This window comes from Macrobrachium nipponense, chromosome 30, assembly GCF_015104395.2.
Source record: "Macrobrachium nipponense isolate FS-2020 chromosome 30, ASM1510439v2, whole genome shotgun sequence".
Lineage (NCBI taxonomy): Eukaryota > Metazoa > Arthropoda > Malacostraca > Decapoda > Palaemonidae > Macrobrachium > Macrobrachium nipponense.
In genome coordinates, this window is record NC_087218.1 from 33,220,696 (window position 1) to 33,242,868 (window position 22,173).

Consider the following 22,173-nt stretch of genomic DNA (forward strand, 5'->3'; position numbering starts at 1 on the left):
CAGGGGAGCTAATATATATATATTATATATATATATATATAATATATATATATATATAGATATATATATATATATATATATATATATATATATATATTATATTAATAATATAGAGAGAGAGAGAGAGGAGGAGAGAGAGAGTCTAAAAGGGTAAGATATCGAGAAATATAAATGTCTAAATGGAGGAAAACGTTGGGATAATAAAATTAACAGAAGAAAAAGCATAGTGGAAAAGTCTGAAAACAAGTTCTGCAAACTAAAAATGTGGAATGAATTTCGAAGTAATGGCTAAGAAGTGGTGCGGGGGTAGTGGGGGCGGGGGTGGTAGTTGGAAGGGGAAGGAATAATGTGGAGATCTACGTATGTGATAAATATGAAAGAAGAAAAACAACTTCTCTTGAAGAGCGAAACTGACGCGCAGTTTCCGACAGTCAAGTCTTGAAATCAGGACAAATCTCACGTGTTTTACTCTAACAAATAGAGCGATTAACTCTTCGAAATAGCTCAAGCATTAGGGTTTGGGATTACTTATCCCCTGGCGATAAGTAATCCCGAGTAATCCGGCGACTTACCAGTAGCATCAACATCGAAGCGAGCTCCTCAGATTCCTCACTAGAAAAAAGCTGCTGCACTGCAACAGGGCGAGACGATTTCTTTCATTTTGGAGGACTGAGGAAAAATCCAAGTATAGATTCATAGTATTATTTCTAAAAATTCCCTTCCATAAGAAATTGAATAAAACAAATGCTCCATAACATCTCAATTTCATCAGCTTTTACATTAAATGAAAATGAAGAGTTGCGCCGCGCAGAGAGGATTCCCTCCGGGTGAGGAACTGCTGCGCCTTGTGGCGAGTTGAGGTCAAATCGAAGTATGAATCGATACGTAGCATTATCTCTAAACGTTGCCTTTGATAAGATATTGAATAACGCAAATACTCCGTATCAAAAATATACACGCTTCAACATTATCTCAAATCAGTTTCATGTCAGATAAACAATAATGACCAATTCTCTATGCTAGTTCGACGATCATCTCTTCAATGTCCTGGTAGTTGTACTATCAAATATACATATGTTGTATATACATCTATACATCTTTCAGGTGCAAATGCTTGTTTTCCAACCGTCTTGTATGTACATGTGTAATGTCCTGCTAGGATACATATGAATGTTTACCACTTTGTATGACAGACCTCTAAAGATGGCTTGGTAGCAACAAAGCCGACATCGTCAGGATCTTCGACCGAGTTTCATCTAGACCCCGAGATGTCTGACTCATAAGGTCTCGTGCAAGAGTGATTATAAGCATGTGGGTATTTACATATGTACATAGAGCTGTGGATCTGCAAAGCATTATGCATAATATATTTCAGAATAAATCATGATTTAATGTGTTTTCCGAGGAAACAAAGGATAATGATAATTAATAATTCAGGCTAAGCTCGTTATCCAAATCTTACTTTCTTTGGCATCCATCTTACATCTCCTCCTCCTCCTCCTACGGGGGGAGGGGGGGTAGCACTCTTCTTCCCAATACTCCCCCTCCCCCCACAAGACTTATTGCGGACAGATGCGGCCAACTGTGGAATCCGCGGCAGCAATGGAGGTAATGCGGAAGAATGCGCTAATAGGAAATACCTCCAATACCGGGGAATGGTACTGACATCATATATGTGCCTTACCTTTCTCCTCAGCTCACAACCGCCACCCCGCCCCCCACCCCCACCCTGAGAGAGAGAGAGAGAGAGAGAGAGAGAGAGAGAGAGAGAGAGAGAGGGGGAGGGGGGAAGGGTGAAAAGTACTTTAGTGCACTTAATTCTTCAATAAAAACAAAAATTAAAAATCGCTATGTGTATATATATATATATATAATATATAATATATATATATATATATAATATATATATATATATATATATAGTGTGTGTGTGGTGTGTGTGTGTATGTATATACATATACATGGACACATATTATGTGTGTGTGTGTGCGTGTGTGTGAGTGTGTGGGTGGGTTCTAACGGAACTAGGAGACGAACGGCAAGAGCCGACACAAGTAAAACATTTAAAAGAAAAATACAAAACACACCCAAGTGTCCGCTGTGGAGCTGGAACTTTTTTCAACATTCGTTTTATACATGTAAGCAAGAAGTGATCTTCTCTTTCTGTATTTCCCATTACCTTCTGTAACGTCTTTCAAATAAGCACCATATTCTGTGGAAGCTGCATTTCAGTCATTGGCCATTGTGGTGCCTTGTTCCATATGAACAGGTTCATCTTCTAAATAACAATAATATAGTAATAATAACTTAATTTCAAGTCAATGGTTCCTGTAGTAGGTTTGTTCCATACGAATAGAGTTCATCTTCTGAATGATATTGATAATAATGATAACAATAATAACAATAAAACGAATGTATAAAAGACATAGTCTTCCAATGAATGAAACGTTCATCGATTAATTCTATTTTTTTATTCATTTTTGGGGTACACAGAACCACGAAGGTCAAGCTGACGTATTTCCCCGACAGTTGGTATATCTTGCACCACCTGCCCAGGGAACTCGGTGTTTATCTGTCCCTTACGTAAACAACTAACAAACGCCCCCGGGGTTCTATAGATGGCGGAGTGATTTTGTGAAGATATTTGTACTCATCAAAACAAAGTATCTTTTTCGTGAAGATTTTTGGTTCTCATCAAACATGGTGTAATTTTTTTTTAGTATGTATTACTGGTCGTTTACAAAACGTACTCTACTGTGGAACGTGAGATCGATTTCATCAAAAACTTTGTGACTTGAAACGGAGTTAAACATTGTATCTGAAGGTTCATTAATTGAATCGTATGATATAAGACGTTACAACGCTAGTTACAAATGAAATGGAGACATTATGATTGAATTGGGAATGGAGAGCATTTCAAAATTTGTTGAAAGAGGATGGCTACGTTGGTTTGGCCAAGTACAAAGAATACTTTATTATTATTATTATTATTATTATTATTATTATTATTATTATTATTATTATTATTATTATTATTTATTATTATTATTATTAATTATTGTTTTTTTTTTTTTTTTTTTTTTTTTTTTTTTTTTTTTTTCTTTTTTTTTTTTTTTGCTCTATCGCAGTCCTCCAATTCGACTGGGTGGGTATTTATAGTGTGGGGTTCCGGGTTGCATCGCTCCTTAGGGACTCCCATCACTTTTCTTACTATGTGCGCCGTTTCTAGGATCACACTCTTCTGCATGAGTCCTGGAGCTACTTCAGCCTCTAGTTTTTTTCTAGATTCCTTTTTCAGGGATCTTGGGATCGTGCCTAGTGCTCCTATGATTATGGGTACGATTTCCACTGGCATATCCCATATCCTTCTTATTTCTTTTCATATCTTGATACTTATCCATTTTTTTTCCCTCTCTTTCTCTTCAACTCTGGTGTCCCATGGTATTGCGACATTCAAAGAGTGATACTTTCTTTCTTGACTTTGTCATCAACGTCAACGTCTGGTCTATTTGCACGTATCACCCTATCCCGTTCTGATACCATAGTCCCAGAGGATCTTTGCCTGATCGTTTTTCTATCACTCCCGCCCAGGTTGGTGTTCGTACCACTTATTACTGCAAGGTAGCTGATGTTTCTTGCACAGGCTCCAGTGGAGGGCTTTTGCTACTGAATCATGCCTCTTTTTGTACTGGTTCTGTGCAAGTGCGGGCATTCGCTTGCTATATGGTTTATGGTTCATTTCGTATCGTATTGCAAGTCCTACATATGGGAGAGATGTTATTTCCGTCTATCGTTCTTTGAACATATCTGGTTCTTAGGGCCTGATCTTGTGCCGCTGTTATCATTCCTTCAGTTTCCTTCTTTAGCTCTCCCTTCTGTAGCCATTGCCATGGGTCATCGCTAGCTAGTTCTTTAGTCTGTCTCATGTATTGTCCGTGCATTGGTTTGTTGTGCCAGTCCTCTGTTCTGGTCTGCATTCTCCTGTATCTGTATATTTCTGGGTATTCGTCTACTTTTTATTAGTCCCTTTCTTTCCCTGCACTCTTTAGCCACTCGTCTTCCACTGGTTTTTCACCAATATTGCCCCAGTGCTCTGTTCTCGATGTTGACGCAGTCCCTCTATACTTAGCAGTCTCTCCCTCCTTCCTTTCGTGGTATGTATAGTCTGTCCGTATTTGCTCTTTGGTGTAGTGCTTTGTGTATTGTCATATGTTTCCTGGTGGTTTTCTGATCTATGCTGCGGAGTTCTGCCTTCGTCTATTCCCACTATTCCTGCGCTGTATCTGATTACTGGCACTGCCCATGTGTTATGGCTCTTATCATATTTCCGGCTGTTTGAGTTTTTGACTTGAGTATCGCCTTGAGTCTCTGCATATGTTCTTTCCTGATCGTGTCCTTTCATCTCTTGGTGTTTATATCTCCTTCCATTATTCCCAGGTATTTGTATCCTGTCATCTATGTGTTTGATGTTGCTCCCATCTGGTAGCTTTATCCCTTCAGTTCTCGTTACTTTGCCTTTTTGTATGTTGACTAAGGCGCATTTTTCTATTCCAAACAAAACTCCACCGATGGTCCCCAGATACAATCCTTACAGTCTGGATAGGGTATCTATTTCCTTGATGCTCTAACCATACAGCTTGATGTCGTCCATGAACATCAGCTGGTTGATTCGTTGCCTCTTTTCTTGAGTTGGTACCCGGCATCCATCTTCTGTAGTACTTTTTGTCATGGGAATCATTGGCTACTACGAAGAGTAGTGGGGACAGTGAGTCGTCTGGAAGATCCTCTCCTGATATTAACTCTGCTAGTCTTATTCTAGAGCTTGTAAGTATTGTATTCAGTTGGGCATTGTATTTTTGAGGGAAGTGTTGGTGTTTTTCCTCTGCCCCATATATTTTCAGGCATTCTATTAGCCATGTGGTGTGGTACATGTCGAAGGCTTTCTTATAGTTTACTCCATGCCATGCTTAGGTTGGTTTCCTTCTCCTACTGTTCTTCATTACCATGTTGTCTATCAGGAGCTGGTCTTTTGTGCCCCTCCCCACACTCCTTCTGCAGCCTTTCTGTTGGTGGGGGATGGTGTTTGTCTCCTCTAGGTAATTGTATAGCCTTTCACTGATAATACCTGTTAGTAATTCTTCATTCATTATTATTATTATTATTATTATTATTATTATTATTATTATTGATTTATTATTATTATTATTATTCAGATGATGAACCCTACTCATATGGAATAAGTCCACAGTAGTCGCCATTGACCTGAAATTTGAAATTTTCATTTGAAAGAGTAACGGAAGATAACAGGAAATGCTGAAAGGAAAGATTATTTATTAAAAGAGAAAAGTAAATTAACGAAATAATATATAAATAGATAAAAATGTATGTAAATGATTAAAATACCAGGAGAATTCTTTTGGGGAAACAATGCTTTGCATCACCGCTTCTTTTGAGGAGATTCCAATTGCACAGCATCCTCGAGGTAGATAGACATCCTTAGAAGATCTAAGAATGGATGCCAGATGGAAGATCACCTGTGGGGGGGACCAAGGAAAAGAAGAAAAAGATGGATGGCAAACTTAGACGCAACAAACCGAAAGGAGGAAGTTATACACAATGTGTTAAGAGGAAAACTTATCTGAAGATCGACGGATATGGAAAGAATTCCTTACCGATAGCTTACCTGGCGTCTGTTTTTGAGAGAGAGAGAGAGAGAGAGAGAGAGAGAGAGAGAGAGAGAGAGAGAAATACGCAACCTCCCAGTGACCTTTCCCGGGTCATCCCCAGCAGATGAACTTGAGAGATCTCCTCCTAATGTTATTCATCAGATATCCGCAGAGGTACCAACTCCGAAGTCGCAGAGGCCTTTGATATTTTGCCGCAGCTAAATTTGGGTAGGTGGGCGTGGCTATCTGGGAAGTGTTTGTCGTTTATTTTTTTCATTTTTGTCAGCCATTCCCAAACTCTTAATTCAATACAAAACGAGTAAACACCTTTCATCTGTGTGTGATGTTTAATTTCGGTTCTGATGATGAAAATGGCCCGATGACGACACTACCTAAGAAGCTTATTCGTCTACCGTTAAGGCACATGTCCACACTACAGTAAAGTATGTCAGAAACTTATGTCGGCAACGTAATGGAAACATATCACCAACATTTCGAAAACAAGTGCACGTCCAGTGGTGGAGAATGAGTCTATACTCAATGTTGGACCCCGTATGAAGCACTGAGTAGAACTATTATCAAGTTTATCAACTTGTCTTCAACCTGTTTGTGATGGGTGTATTGTATGTTGCCGACTTCCTTATGATGTGTTTCACTCATATGTCGACTTTATAATATCTACAGTGCACCAAGTGAGGTGCCCTGATGGCACTACCCCACTCCCCCCTTCCCCTCCTTCGAGGCAATAAGCACAGGGGCAAAGCAGTAAAACAAGGCGATCGATCACTTGCCTCTACGCCTGCATGAACAGCGCAAGAAGAGATTAAAGGCGAAATCTAACTAAACCGGAGAGACTTAACAAAACAGGCCCCCTGACAATTAAATGCAGCTTTTCGAGTCATTTCATTGCCAGATTTCTTGGTTCTCAAAGGAAGAAGAAGAGCGATTAAAGTGTACATAAAAAGGACATTAGAACTTCTGTTTCGTTCACTAAAATTTAGCCAAGGCAAGCACCGGGCTCTCCAATTAAACTTAGGTTCAACGGCGTTCTTACTCGCGTTCCACTCTTTAAGAGCGTTCTTGCTGCATTCTATAGGACTATATTGTGGTAATGAACTTTCTCTCACTCAATTATGCAGTCACTTCATATTCTGAAACGACTGCAATTTTATGATCACAACATTCCCATAATTCATACATTCACACTAAACTGAGTGTGTGTGTGTGTGTGTGTGTGTGAGAGAGAGAGAGAGAAAGAGAGAGAGAGAGAGAGAGAGAGAGAGAGGGGTGGGGTGGGAGGGGGTGGGGGGTGGGGGCATGATGATTAAAGACTGGTCTCACATGTGCGTTGTTGACTGTTCAAAATCTTCTGGGAATTTTGGCCAATTTTGTTCAGGTGGCCTCTTTGACAATATTCTGTTCAAAATCTATTAAATTGGTTACATTATTATGAAGGTGGATAACGACTGACGTCACATACTCTGTTTTTTTTTTTCATCTGTCCATCCGCCGGTGGTGTTTTTGTATGGTAACACTGCGTCCTGGGCTTAGATAGTTACTCAGCTTACGTTCAACGATTATAATAATATCCTATTTCGAATATTAACGGTGTAATTCGCATACAGTAAATTATCAAAACACTTTTCAGTTGCAAATGTAAACCCAGATATCCTTTTATTTACCTAAAACTTACAAATAGCTCAACTATGTAAAGCCCGGACGCAGTGTTGCCATACAAAAACACCACAGGCGGATGGACAGATGGAAAAAAACAGTAGTAGTAGAGTACTTGCTCTATCTGTCACTGATCACGCATAATTATCTTATCAAATGCCAGTCAAATATTTTCATACTTTTTGAGAAAATGAGAGTACGAAAGTATTTTTAAACTGCCTCCGATAGCATTTGTCCTTTCCCCATCAAAAACAAAAGTTAATTATCGAAAGGACTTTATGTGTATATATATATATATATATATATATATATATATATATATACATATCATATATATATATATATATATATATATATATATATATATATATATATAAATCTCTCATCTCTAGATCTGTGACATCTTGTACACAAACATTAAGCTACAAATATCTCTGGATAATCGAATGGTCTTGAATGTCTCATACCCTACAGGCAGTGAGTGTCCTACGTTAAATGAAGTAACGACATACTTTTCCCCATCACAAACAAAAGGACTTTTATATACATGCATATATTTAAAAAATGTCCCATAATCCTACAGGCAGTGAGTGTCCTACATTCCAGCCTCAGCGGGCGGTTTGGTGACTCCCTAATATCATAAAGGACCAACGGGAGGAGGAGGAGGAGGTTGGACTCTGGGGCTCTCGAGGGAGCCGAGAGCAGCAACCTCTTCCTCCGCCTGGGGCTCCCTGGGAACCGGTTGTTATGTCAACAATATATACACAACCTTTTTTCTCTTCCGATCTCTCATTGAAGCTGATCGCTCTGGGAAACAAATTCTTGGGAAACAAATTCTTGTCATTTTCGAGCCGCGGCCTGAATACAATGGGGGCTCTTAGGATGGGAAAAATCTGGGGCAGGGTCTCTAATGGGCATTGGTATGGGTAAGGGAGATCGTAGGTAGACCGCTGAGCTACTCTGGCCGGAGTTCAGTTTAATGAGGAGCACTCTCTCTCTCTCTCGTATTCAACAACACCCTACAGCAGGTGTGTAGTGTAGTGCAGTGTGTGAGTCTGTGTGTGTGTGTGTGTGTGAACATAACAGATGCCAGTTCCTTACGGTCATTCTAGAAGGGTCATTCCCATTATTAACTGGAGGGTAATAAAGACAGGAAAGTTGTCCCATGACACATTCCTGGACACATCATTGAAAGGCAATCATATAAAAAATAAAGCATATCTTTTTTGTCCAAGATGATCTCACTTCCCCATAAGAATGGGATGGAATATATTAGTATTTAGGCCAAAGGCCAAGCGCTGGGACCTATGAGAGAGAAATTGAGAGTAAGAAGGTTTGAAGGGTGAGATTGAAATGTGCAACAGCAGGAGGGTTTGGGGGGGGGGGACCTCGAGGTTGCACTATGAAACAATTGTTGAGAGATGGAGTAGATGGAAGAAAGAGCATTGTGAAGGGAGAATGGGCGGGTGAGGAAGGGAGGGACACTCTAAGGAATGGAAGGGGTTGCAGCTTGGAACCGAAAGAGACGTCGCAAGGAACATTCAGTATTGCCTACAGTGCACCACGCGAGGTGCTTCCCCTCAGAAGACTCAATGAGATTCTTAAGAGTTTATTTCTAATACGTTTTATGAATTAAATAATGAATTCAATTATTACATCAATTTAATAAAGATCCGAATTGCAAGAAGACCTCAGAGACGAAGAAATTGAGAATCAAGATTTATCACGAAAGGTAGTTAACATTCTGGCATCGGTGGTCGACTGATGATTCATAAAATCAACCTTTATCGTCTTTATAAACTATGTTATATCTCACACTTGTTCCGTCAATGACTTCAGAAACGACGGTGACCCATGTGATGAAAGTGTGACCGCTATGTCAGAGGTCTAGATACTCAAGCTGAATCTAGATATTACTACACACACACACACACACACACACACACACACACACATATATATATATATATATATATATATATATATATATATATATCAATCCCAAGTTTTATGGGAATATATGCAATGCTGCTTCATGGATGGGACTTTGGTGCGGTTAAATAGGTGTTCTATAACCAATAAAAGGGAGGAGAGGGAGTACCACGTACTGTTTGGCTCACACGGTATACCGTGGTCAACACTGATGGGCTATTTTTCTTCTTTTTGCAGTTTCCCTTCTACCCGCAGCTGCACTGCTTTCTGTCTTTTCCTTTTTATGCGGGGTTTATTCCCACCTACTTAGCTGTCCAGCTTCTTTATATTTGTCCTGCCTTCCTTTTCATCTCTTTCTCACGAGGAAACACTTGGTACTGTATCTGTGAGGTTCTCCTTATCAGCTCAATAGAATAGAATACAAAATTTAGGCCAAATCTCAAGCGCTGAGACCTGTGAGGTCATTCAGCCCTGAAATGGAAATTGAGAGTAGGAGGGTTTAAAAAGGTGTAACAAGAGGAAAGTTGTCTCGTACTTCCAGTACTGAGAGCTTTCTTCACGGTCAGATCTTCCACTGATCATTATTTGTGAGTCCAGTTCTGAACCGTGGAACCAGGCTTCCAGAACCATACTGGTCATCGTTCGTTCTTTAGGAGCACAAACCAGGCCTATTTATCCCTGCTGACATATCATATTATTATCATTATTCAGATGATGAATCCTATTCATCTGGAAGAAGTCCACCATATGGTGTGCATTTAAACTAGAATTAACAGAAGGTAATGGGGAATACAGAAAGAAGAGATCACTTATGGAAAAGGAAAAAATGAGAAAATGGATAAAAAGATTGAAAAAATCGTCGCTTCGATTTCTGAGGTTCCATCCAGTTGCACGACATCCTCAGGATACATATCTATAGCTATGCTCAGGGAGGCTGTTCCACGGTCCAACGGTGTCAGGAATAAAGGACCTCTGGAACTGGAACTAAGAAGTTCGACAGCGAGGCTAAACATTGACTGCTTATTGGTGCTGCTGTTCAGCGAATCTGGTTCCTCTCGGCAGGAAAAGGACATCAGGGATCAATAGTGAATGTGAAAGGTCTCTGTTGAAATGCAACTTATGAAAAAGTCCAAGACAATTCCTGAATATATTTTAAAGTCATATATTCCACCTTCTCATTTCAGCTTTTCCTCGATGTCATGCTACCTCTATCCTGTGCTGTTTTAACGTTCGTTATTGGACATTTTTTTTCTCTGTGTTTTTACAACGTTGCTGACAAATTCCATTTTCCTCTTGAACTTTTGACTGAAAGGTTTGCTTGGCACATCACAGATATGTTTTCATGCAAGAACTTCCATCTTCCAAATACACGATAAAGTACAGATAACAAGAAATCTAAGACGCGCAAGAAATCATGGAATGCCATTAATTTCCCACCTGCCATACATGTGTGTTTGTGCGTGTCTCTCCTACGCGGACGAATTATTCAAAAGACAAACATTTCCCATATACACATGGTTTGAAAACAATTGTCATTCCTACAGTATCTTTAATGATATGTATTTTAAAGATATCTACCTGCAACTCTCTTACAACCAGCCACTCGATTCATACGCAGTAAAGAAAGAGAGAGAGAGAGAGAGAGAGAGAGAGAGAGAGAGAGAGAGCAGAAATGAGCAACCTCAGGCACTCTTATCGAATACTCATATTTACCACTGAAAGTTTTAAGGTGCACGTAACAGCAGCTCGCTGTAGTAGCCGTGAGGTTAATTGGAGTCTGTGGGAGAAACATCTTTCTTCATCTTAAAATGCTGTTGGATTCAACTCTCACTTAGAGGCTTTTAGGAACCTATAGGCAATGTTTTCGCATTTTGAGGCATTGTTTTTTTTTCTTTCATCTAAAGGCAGTTTTTTTTTGTTTTTTTACATCTAGCGGCAGTATTTAACCATATCCGGAAGCAGTGTTTTTTTTTCGTATCAATAGGCGTTGGTTTTCGCGTCTAGAGGCAGTGTTTTTTAAGCAGCTAGAAGTAATATTATTTGCATCTAGAGGCAGTTTTTTCTACCAAAGGCATTGTTTTGCATCTAGGCAGTTTGTTTATAGCTAGAGGCAGTTTTTCACATGTAGAGGTAGTTGTTTCGCTTCTAAAGGCAGTGATTTTTTGCATTTATGTTACCAAGGTTCTAACCACGGTACAGATTTTAAAGGGAAAAATTACTTGTTGGTAGCAATGGCCTTATAGCAGCAAGGCACTGAGGTGACATTCTAACTCTCTCTCTCTCTCTCTCTCTCTCTCTCTCTCTCTCTCTCTCTCTCTCTCTCTCTCTCTCTCTCAATTTATCTCACACAACTACCTAAGGTAACTAAATCAGACTCTTGAACTACAAAAATACATTTATTTAAGAACTAAATGAATCAGGTTCTTAACAAATTGTATAAATGAAAAAGTTAAAGTTCAAAATCCAAATAACTCAAATAACCCTGGGGATCGAGCTAAACCCGTCCACCCCTTTCTCTACAGTAACCAATATTAGTTTAGGCATAAAACTAGAAAAGTCATGGCACAGTCTTATAAGTAACACCATAACCACGGAACTATCAGTCAAGTTCCCACCACCAGATCCATAATCCTGAAACGTCTTGAATACATAAGGATCACACATAAATAAATTGCAAATAAACTAAAATGAGATAAATCAAAATGTCATATAGAAAAGGACATCTTTGAAATAGATGTTTTAAAAAAATACAAAAAGACAAGCCACACTTGGGCTTAAAAGTATTCTTACCCATTCTAGCCAAAATGCACAAACACTAATTAAAATTCAACTGAAAGAAAGCCAACTTGGCACTTCGCCAACTTCGTATAGTTCTCCATCTTAGTTATCTTACTCTCCCATTAAGTAGGGGAACAGCTCCCACGTATGCAAGCACAAATTCAATTCACAAGACACTCCCAAATAAATGATGTTATGGTTTTGTCACAAGTTCATTACACTGGAAAGAATGTGACGTCAAAATAATATATATATATATCTATCTATATATATATATATATATATATATATCCATATATATATATATATATATATATATATATATATATATATATATATATATATATTAATATGGTTCTATGCTGAAGGCTACAGTAACTTACCTTAGGAAGGAGGAATCTGACTTTAATGATTTCGGCCGAGGCCCTTCTTCAAGGGGGTAAGCTATTTGGCAAACATTTAGGAATAAGACGGTGACGCAGACTCTCAGAAAATCTAACCCTTTTGCCTTTACCTACTCCAATACCCTAGTCAAATCCCTGATTAACGTCTAACAAAAGCCAATCCCCAAAGACACAGGAGTATATGAAATCCCATGCCTGGACTGTGACCAATCTTATATCGGTTTTACAGGAAAATCCATTCCCCAGAGATTAATGAAACATAAAATGTCAGTTAGGTATGGACAACAGAGCTCACCTATTTTTAACCACATAAATAACCATAACCACAGAATAAATTGGAATTTATCACTTACAATTTATAAGTACAAGAGCCACTTACAATTTATAAGTACAAGAGCCAAATGGTGGATTCGACATTGATTAAATGAAGAAAGACAATGAACATCGCAAGGGCGCCTGGGATTCAGATATCATCTCCCTTCAACCAACGCTCAAGAAGATCAACTGAGGTGACCCAGTGAAACAGCTTACCTATGGACGGAGCTCTTGGTATAAATACTGCCTTTTCTGTGCCTTTTCTCATTAATAACCTCCCTGAAGAGGGAGACAGCAGTCTCTGAAATATAGTACTTACTTTCTATATTTTGGCATTTTTATGGACTCCTTTTATTAGATATATATAAATATATCATGCATATATATATATATATATATATATATATATATATATACTATATATATATATATTATTGGCTTTTGTTAGACGTTAATCAGGGATTTGACTAGGGTACTGGCGTAGGTAAAGGCAAAAGGGTTAGATTTTCTGAGAGTCTGCGTCACCGTCTTATTCCTGTCCAGGTGTGGGTTTTTTTTTTATTTTATTGTTGGGTGTCTCTCTGGTCTTGTCTTGAGGGGGTCGGTAGAAAATTATGTTTGCTTTATGAATCGCTTTCTCAATTATATGGTCAGGGTACCTCAAAGACGAAAGCTGCTTACGAATTAGTTCAAATTCCTTTTACAGGAAATCTGGGGAATTTTCGTAAGGCTTTTAAGAATATATTGCTGGCTATCCCTATCTTGATAAAAATGTCATGTTAACTAAAGTCATGAATGTATGAAAGTGAGAATGTTGGTTTTCTGTATATGGTGAATTTGGATTCTGTCGAGTCTCTAATTATCAACATTTGTCCGTCAACAGATGTGTAGAATCTGTTGAGGAGACAACTGCAGACAAAAAAAAAAAAAAAAAAAAAAAAAAAACAAAAAAAAAAAATTCTCTCATCATTTCGACCACTTATAGGCGGTCAGCGCCATCGCTTGCAAAAAAACTCTTTCTCTGGCTGACCAGAGAGAGAGAGAGAGAGAGAGAGAGAGAGAGAGAGAGAGAGAGAGAGAGAGGTTCCTCTCTTTGCCTTTCTCCGTTTTTCTCCTTTCGCTGAAAAGGTGGCCGCCATTACGGCGTTAGTTATGGCCGAGATAAATAGAATAAGAAGAATAGTGTTCAAAAGTCTTGAAAGTTTTTTTTTTTGAAATCGTTATAGCTCTTCTTTGGCTTTTTAATGAGAGAGAGAGAGAGAGAGAGAGAGAGAGAGAGAGAGAATACGTAACCAAAATGAGAAACTGGCTGAAATATTATGAAAATTTATCACCTTAATTGAATACGTATTGCTATAAGTCATCGGTGCTTTTAGGAGAGAGAGAGAGAGAGAGAGAGAGAGAGAGAGAGAGAGATAGTCACTCGAAGGCTCACACGAAACCAATATACGTTGAGATTGACAACTATTTGCCTTTCTCCCGTTGACTTCTATTAAGGACTAAGAATTGCAACTCCCAAAAGCCCTGTGAAGAGGGGGAGGAAGAGAAAAGGGAGACGGGAGGAGGGAGGGGAGGGGAGAGGGGCGAGTGGAAAGGTAAGAAAAAGAAAGGGGGAGAGGGAAAAAAAGGGAGACCTGAATATTTAAATGGAAATTCGCACTGGGCGTAAAAAAGAAGGGAATTGGGCGAAAAAGCCTTGGCGTTTTCATGAACTTGAAAGGGCTCTCTCTCTCTCTCTCTCTCAAAGTGTGGTGGCCAAAGATGCATGGAGTGGGGGTGCGGGGGGCGAGGAGGAGAAGGCAGATGCATGCAACAAGGGAAGGGGTTGCGCTGCAAGGCAATTGCATAGAAGACTCCTGAAGAGGAATGCCTCGAGGGGGGTAAAGGTCTCCCAGACCCTCTTGTTTGTTGTCTGTTTGGTTGTGTGAATCACAAGAGGGAAGCGCTAATGGGGGAACCCACCTGGAAAGGGGAAGTTTGCCTTTCTGCTTATATATATATATATATATATAATATTATATATATATTATATATATATATATATATATATATATATATATATATATATATGGGACACAATCCACAATGAAGTTAATCCTCTCTGTTAGTTTAAAATATATAAATCTTGTACAGGATTAAAGCTTTCGACCATCAGCTGTGGTCTTGTTCACATTTAGTGAACAAGACCACAGCTGATGGTCGAAAACCTTTAATCCTATACAAGTATATATATACTATAATATATATATATATATATATATATATATATATATATATATATATAAAATACAGAAGGATTTTACTTCTTGTGGACTTGTATCCCCATTTACTTAGAGGTACGACATAGTACCTGGCTTCTACCTATATATATATATATATATATATATATATATATATATATATATATATATATAGATATATATATATATATATATATATATATATATATATATAGGTATGTATGTATGTATAATTATATAGATATATATCCGATATATATATATATATATATATATATATATATATTTATATATATCATATCTATATATATATATAGATATATATATATCTTATATATGATATATATATATGCTTAAAAAATCATAGTACAAATGCACTAACTTCAATACCACTGGAAATGACAGGCATACAGTCAGTACCAAGCACTTTCTCCTGTTTATTCAGGCATCGTCGGGACACAATGAAATACAGTTGGAAAGAAGGTCACAAGGTGAACAAAAAAGATCAAGAACACCAAATGGTTAATTGCCAAAAGGGTTAAAATCAATGAGATAGTCTTGGATCAGCGTCCATACCTCTTATGGTTAAATCTATGGTTTTAGTTTGTGACCACGTGATGCTGGATTATCCTAGTTTATCTCTTTGATTTTTACCCTTCTGGCAATTAACCATCTTGTATTCTTGATCTTTATTGTTTACCTTGGACCTTCTTTCCAACTGTATTTCATTTGTGTCCGACGATGCCTTGAATCAACAGCTGAGAACAAGAGTGCTTGGTACTGACTTTATATATATATATATATATATATATATATATAGTATATATAGTATATTATATATATATACTATATATCTGATATATATATATGGATAATATATATATGTGTGTGTGTGATTGGTAAAATTGTTCTATTACAACAGAATTCGATCTGATAATATGAACCCATAAAAATGCCAAAATATAGAAAGTAATTACTATATTTCAGAGACAGCTGCCTCCCTCTTCGGGTAGGTAATGAATGAGAAAAGGTACAGAAAAGGCAGTATTTATACCAAGAGCTCCGTCCATAGGTAAGCTGTTTCACTGGGCCACCTCAGTTGATCTTCTTGAGTGTCGGTTGAAGGGAGATTTTATCTATGATATCCGAATCCCAGGCACCCTTTGCAATGTGCATGACCATTCTTTGTTTAATCAAGGTCGAATCCACCATTTGGCTCTTGTACCAACATTTTTTGCTATAAATTGTATGTGATAAATTCCAATTTATTCTGTAGTTATGGTTATCTATATGGTTAAAAATAGGTGAGCTCTGGTGTCTATACCTAATTGACAGTTTATGTTGTATTAATCTTTGGGGAAGTGATTTTCATGTAAAACCAATATAAGATTGGTCACAGTCCAGGCATGGGAATTCATATACTTCTTTGTCTTTGGGGATTGGCCTTTGTTAGACGTTAATCAGGGACTGGGCTAGGGTAGTTGGGTAGGAAAAGGCAAAAGGGTTAGATTTTCTGAGAACCTGCGGCACCGTCGTAATCCTGTCCAGGTGTGGGTTTTTTAAAATTTTATTGTTGGGTGTCTCTGGTCTTGACTTGATTAAGTCGGTGGAATATTACGTTTGCTTTATGAATCGCTTTCTCAATTATATAAATAGGGTACCTTAAAGACAAAAGTTGTTTACGAATTAGTTCAAATTTCTTTTCCAGGAAATCTGGGGAACAAATTTGTAAGGCTCTTAATTGACGAAAAATCCTCTCCATAACGTCCGCAGAATTTTTTTTAGGAAAGTAAAAAAAAAAAAAATAAAAAAAAAAAAGTAAAAAAAAGAGCATTGAACTATTGGAGAAATTTAAAGTCATTAAGCCAAATCTACCTTACTTTTATGGCCTTCCCAAAACTCACAAAGATAATCTTCCATTTAGACTCATCATCTCGTGTGCCGGAGTTTTCAATGATAAAATTTCCAAATAGTCAGCTGGCTCCATTTCCCCTTTCTAAGGCACTTTCTCTCCCAGTCACTTTAAACATTCTGAAATTTTTTTTTAACAAATTCACAGAAGCACATATATCACTTCACAACATAAAACTCTTAAGCCTTGATGTAGATCCCCTATTCACAAAAGTACCAATACAGGATGTTCTACAGTTTTTGAGGGAGAAATTTACCACCTATTCAGATCATTTTCCACTGACCCTTGAAGAAATAATAAAGTTAGTTGAACTATGTGTACCTAATAACGTATTTTCATTCGGGGAGTCATTCTATAAGCAAAAATTCGGAGGTAGCATGGGTAACCCTTTAAGTACTGTTTTAGCCAGTCTATACATGGACAACTTTGAAACTATAGTGACATGGTGTGGATGAGATATGCAGATGATATTCTAACATTTTGGGATAATAGGTGGGACAATTTCAACAAATTCTTTTCAAAATCAAATGCGTTACTCCCAAGCATCAAATTTAAATTTGAATGGGAAACAGTCAACAAAATTCTGTTCTGATACCATAGTCCCAGAGGATTTTTGCCTCCTTATTATTATTATTGATTATTATTATTATTATTATTATTATTATTATTATTATTATTATTATTTTATTATTATTATTATTATTCTTATTATTATTATTATTATTTTTTATTATTATTGTTTTTTTTTTTTTTTTTTTTTTGCTCTATCACAGTCATCCAATTCGACTGGGTGGTATTATAGAGTGGGTTTCCGGGTTGCATCCTGCCTCCTTAGGAGTCCATCACTTTTCTTACTATTGTGCGCGTTTCTAGGATCACACTCTTCTGCATGAGTCCTGGAGCTACTTCAGCGTCTAGTTTTTTCTAGATTCCTTTTCAGGGATCTTGGGATCGTGCCTAGTGCTCCTTTGATTGATTAGGGTACGATTTCCACTGGGCATATCACCATATCCTTCTTATTTCTATTTTTCAGATCTTGATACTATCCATTTTTTCCCCCCTTTCTCTTCAACTCAAACGGCTGTGTCCCATGATATTGCGACATCAATGAGTATTATTATTATTATTATTATTATTAATTATTATTATTATTATTATTATATTATTATTATTATTATTATTATTATTCAGAAAATGAACCCTATCCATATGGAAGAAGCCCACACGATCCACTTACTTGAAATTCAGGCTTCCAAAAGAATAGTTGTTCATCTGAAGGAAGTTACAGAAAATAATTTAAAAAATACAGAACGAAGAGATCAGTTATCATTAAACAAATATGAACGAATTAATAATATATAAAGAAATAAATAAATAAACAGAAATTTTAATCGAATTGTGAAAGTTCAAAGAGAATTGCTTTTAAGTAGAAATGTATTGCATCTTCGTTCGAACTTTTGAGGGATTATTAGCCTGTGGAAACTAAGCAAAGGGGGTGGAGAGAGAGAGAGAGAGAGAGAGAGAGAGAAACCGTGGGATGGATGACATTAAAAGCCCCATATCAACATTAGAAAATCTTTAATGTCTCAAAATGATAACCTCTGAGGCCATAACGCTATCATAGGGGAGAAGCTACAGAATCTCTCTCTCTCTCTCTTTATTTACACATTTTCTCTTCTATATTCATTCACTAATTCTTATCCATTCACATATATTATATACACACACATATACTATATTTACGTGTATACTTATGTAGCTGGTAAAAGAGACCAGTAGATTCTATATATAGAAAGAGACTATCTTAGATTATATAAGATAGCCAAAAGTTACATAGCAAAACTTCTGCCTGAATACTGACAAAGACTCTCTCTCTTTCTCTTTCTCTTTCTCTCTCTCTCTCTCTCTCTCTCTCTGTAAAATAAATATTCAGTATACTGAGCAATTTTATGAATGACAGCTGCTTCGTGCATACAAAAATTACACTTCTCTCTCTCTCTCTCTCTCTCTCAGCTAAGACCCCCAATTTCGGATAACGACATCGTTGCTGAAGCCACCATTATCCCCGAATCACGGGGGCCATCTTGGATTCTCAAGGCACGAAGAGAGAATTATGCCCGGATGGCATCTAACGGGCGAGTAGGGTTTTTTTTTTTTTTTTTTTTTTGTTTTTTGGGGGGGTGATAGAAGAGAGGGTGGAGCAGGTCAGAGCAGGTGATTGGTGATTGACGGTGATAAAATACGGTTTCTCTTGGTATGTGGGAGAATTGGTTGCGACACAAGATTTCAACAATGGGACCTGGCGTTGCAGCATATTCAGCTTTTTGTTATTTTATACGTCTTTCTGCATATAATGCTTAGCTACATGCACACACACACGTGTTATACACACACACACACACACACACACACACACATATATATATATATATATATATATATATATATATATATATATATATATATATATATATATATATATATATATATATATATAATATATATATCTAGTATATATATATATATATCTTGCACTTGGTTCTCAGGACTTTGTAATGAAAAGCTTATCCAAAAAAGCGCTAAGAATTCGAAAAGTTAAGAAGACATTGTAGCAATTACAAATACGCACACGTACACACATACATACAAACACACACACATATACAAACTTATTGGAATCTATTTGAGCAATATTGCTTGTCATGATGACGTGATTGTCAAGGAGGGGAGGGAGATGGAGGTAGGTGGAGGTAGGATCTCGATGTCGCTCTAAAGAATTTCGAGAGAGAAAATGAAAACTGAGAGTCAGGAGGAAAAAACCTCTCTCACTGACGTTATGGAATAAAAAGTGAATTCTCACAGTTATCTTTTGGCCATTCTTTACTCTTTACTCCTTCGGTATACTTCATGATTATTATTATTTTTTTTTTATTTGCTCTATCACAGTCCTCCAATTCGACTGGGTGGTATTTATAGTGTGGGGTTCCGGGTTGCATCCTGCCTCCTTAGGAGTCCATCACTTTTCTTACTATGTGCGCCGTTTCTAGGATAACTCTTCTGCATGAGTCCTGGAGCTACTTCAGCCTCTAGTTTTTCTAGATTCCTTTCCAGGGATCTTGGGATCATGCCTAGTGTTCCTATGATTATGGGTACAATTTCCACTGGCATATCCCATATCCTTCTTATTTCTATTTTCAGGTCTTGATACTTATCGATTTTCTCCCTTTCTTTCTCTTCAACTCTGGTGTCCCATGGTATTGCGACATATTATATTATCATAATTATCATTATTATTATTATCATTATTATTATTATATTCGAAGGTGAAGCCTATTCAACTGAAACAAGCCCACCACAGGGACCATTGGCTTGAACTTTCAGCTTCCAGAGATTCTGGTGTTCCTTTGAGAGAAGCAGCAGAAGATAAAAAGAAATTCAGAAAGTAGAGATCAGTTATTAGACAAGAAAAAATAAACGAACAAAATAATAAATATATAGATAAAAATGTAACCAAATAATTTAAATACAAAGATACTGAATGACTGAAGTAGTCGTGCAAACTTCCACATCAATTCTGCACTATTGCTTTACTCCTCAGATTGTTCTTCAATAATGTGATTTTGCTCACAATACTTAGGTAGTCAAAGTACTGCCTCCGCAACCAGCTTCTCGTTCTCTCCAGAGGAATATTTATTGCCATCTCAGTTTGACTAGTGTTTTCGTTTTTTTTATCTTATTTTTTTTTTTTTAACTATGGCTACAACTAAAATGTGGCAAAGTTTTCCTTTTGAAGTTATGGAATTTTTCTGATCTCCAAATGTTGAATGAATTCATTGAGGAGCGAATTCATTCCTGCTCTCTGCTGCTGCTGCTGACGTCTCCTAAATTCAGGTCTTTCGGTTCATTTTCTATTCCATCGCATTTGTTTGTTAATCGCCTTTTCTTATAGCTTTTCTCTCTCCTCTCTCTCTCTCTCTCTCTCTCTCTCTCTCTCTGCAGGCTGATTTCCTTCGGTGCCCTCTTGGGGTTTCAGCTGAAATGTAAAGAAAATAAGAGAAAAGGAAAGAGACAAAGAAAAGAAAGTAAGAGACAAAGGGATGCGACGAACACACGCTAACACAACTGACAATCACATTTTCCGCATACTTGAGAAAGCGGTAACATCAAATAGGTATTCAGCCTAACATCAAATAAGATGGAAATAACATCATATGAATCCACCCTCACATCAGTAAAAAAAAAAAAAAAAAAAAAAAATCAGAAAGTACTTTCAAATTCTCTACTTTCTCAAGACACACCTAGTACGTCACGATGAAGTCTAACAGCAATGTTTCGTTGCCATGCAAATGCGCATGCGCGACTGGCTGGATGTGCTTAGCCGAGCAACGGCAGCTGCAACGTTCAAACAATAGGACGCCCATTTGTCCGGTTACAATGGCCGGAAGGAAGCGATTCTCTTTTGCAGCAGTAAAGTTCAGGTCCGGAGATGTGATTATTTAAGGATTCGTTCACTCATTTTAATTCGTCTCACCTTATTCGTTCGTCGGTGTCTGATTGTAGTTCCGTGAATGCGTTTTCTATTTTTTGTTTTGGGGGGAGGGGGAGGGGGGAGGGGGGAGGCAAACCCAGCATGGCGGGGGGGGGGGGGGGCCCTCTCTTTCTTTCCATTTTTGTGATTCGTTTCTTTGATATTTTGCCACTTTTTTTTTCGTGTTGTATCGAAATGTTGCTGCCCAAAAGTTACTAGCATTCTTATTACGAATAACTAAACATTTTTTCAGAGAGAGAGAGAGAGAGAGAGAGATTATCAGAAGAAGAAGTAAGGACCAGAAAGAAAGCAAAGAATAAAACAGAAATGATAGTAACACCAGTCACAAAATGAAATGACGACTAAGCATTTAACCCTAACCCGAAAAAGAAATGCGTTAACTAGCCAATGAAGTAAGTAAATGGTGCCCATCTCCCATACCCCATAAAATAGTGATCAGCCAGAAAAAGGCAAATGGTGAGCAGCCCCACAATAAACACAATATTGAACAGTTCCCCCAAACATAGATATAGTACGGTGACCATCTCCCCTACCACTTGAAGGATAGTGACCATAGAAAAAATTATAAATGGAAAATGGCAAAAATAAATAAATAGATAAACAGAATTGGCGATCAGCAAGAAAAAAACCGGTCTGGTAACCAACAAACAAAAATAATAATTGGTGACCAGCAAAAAAATTAATGACATTTAATATATATATA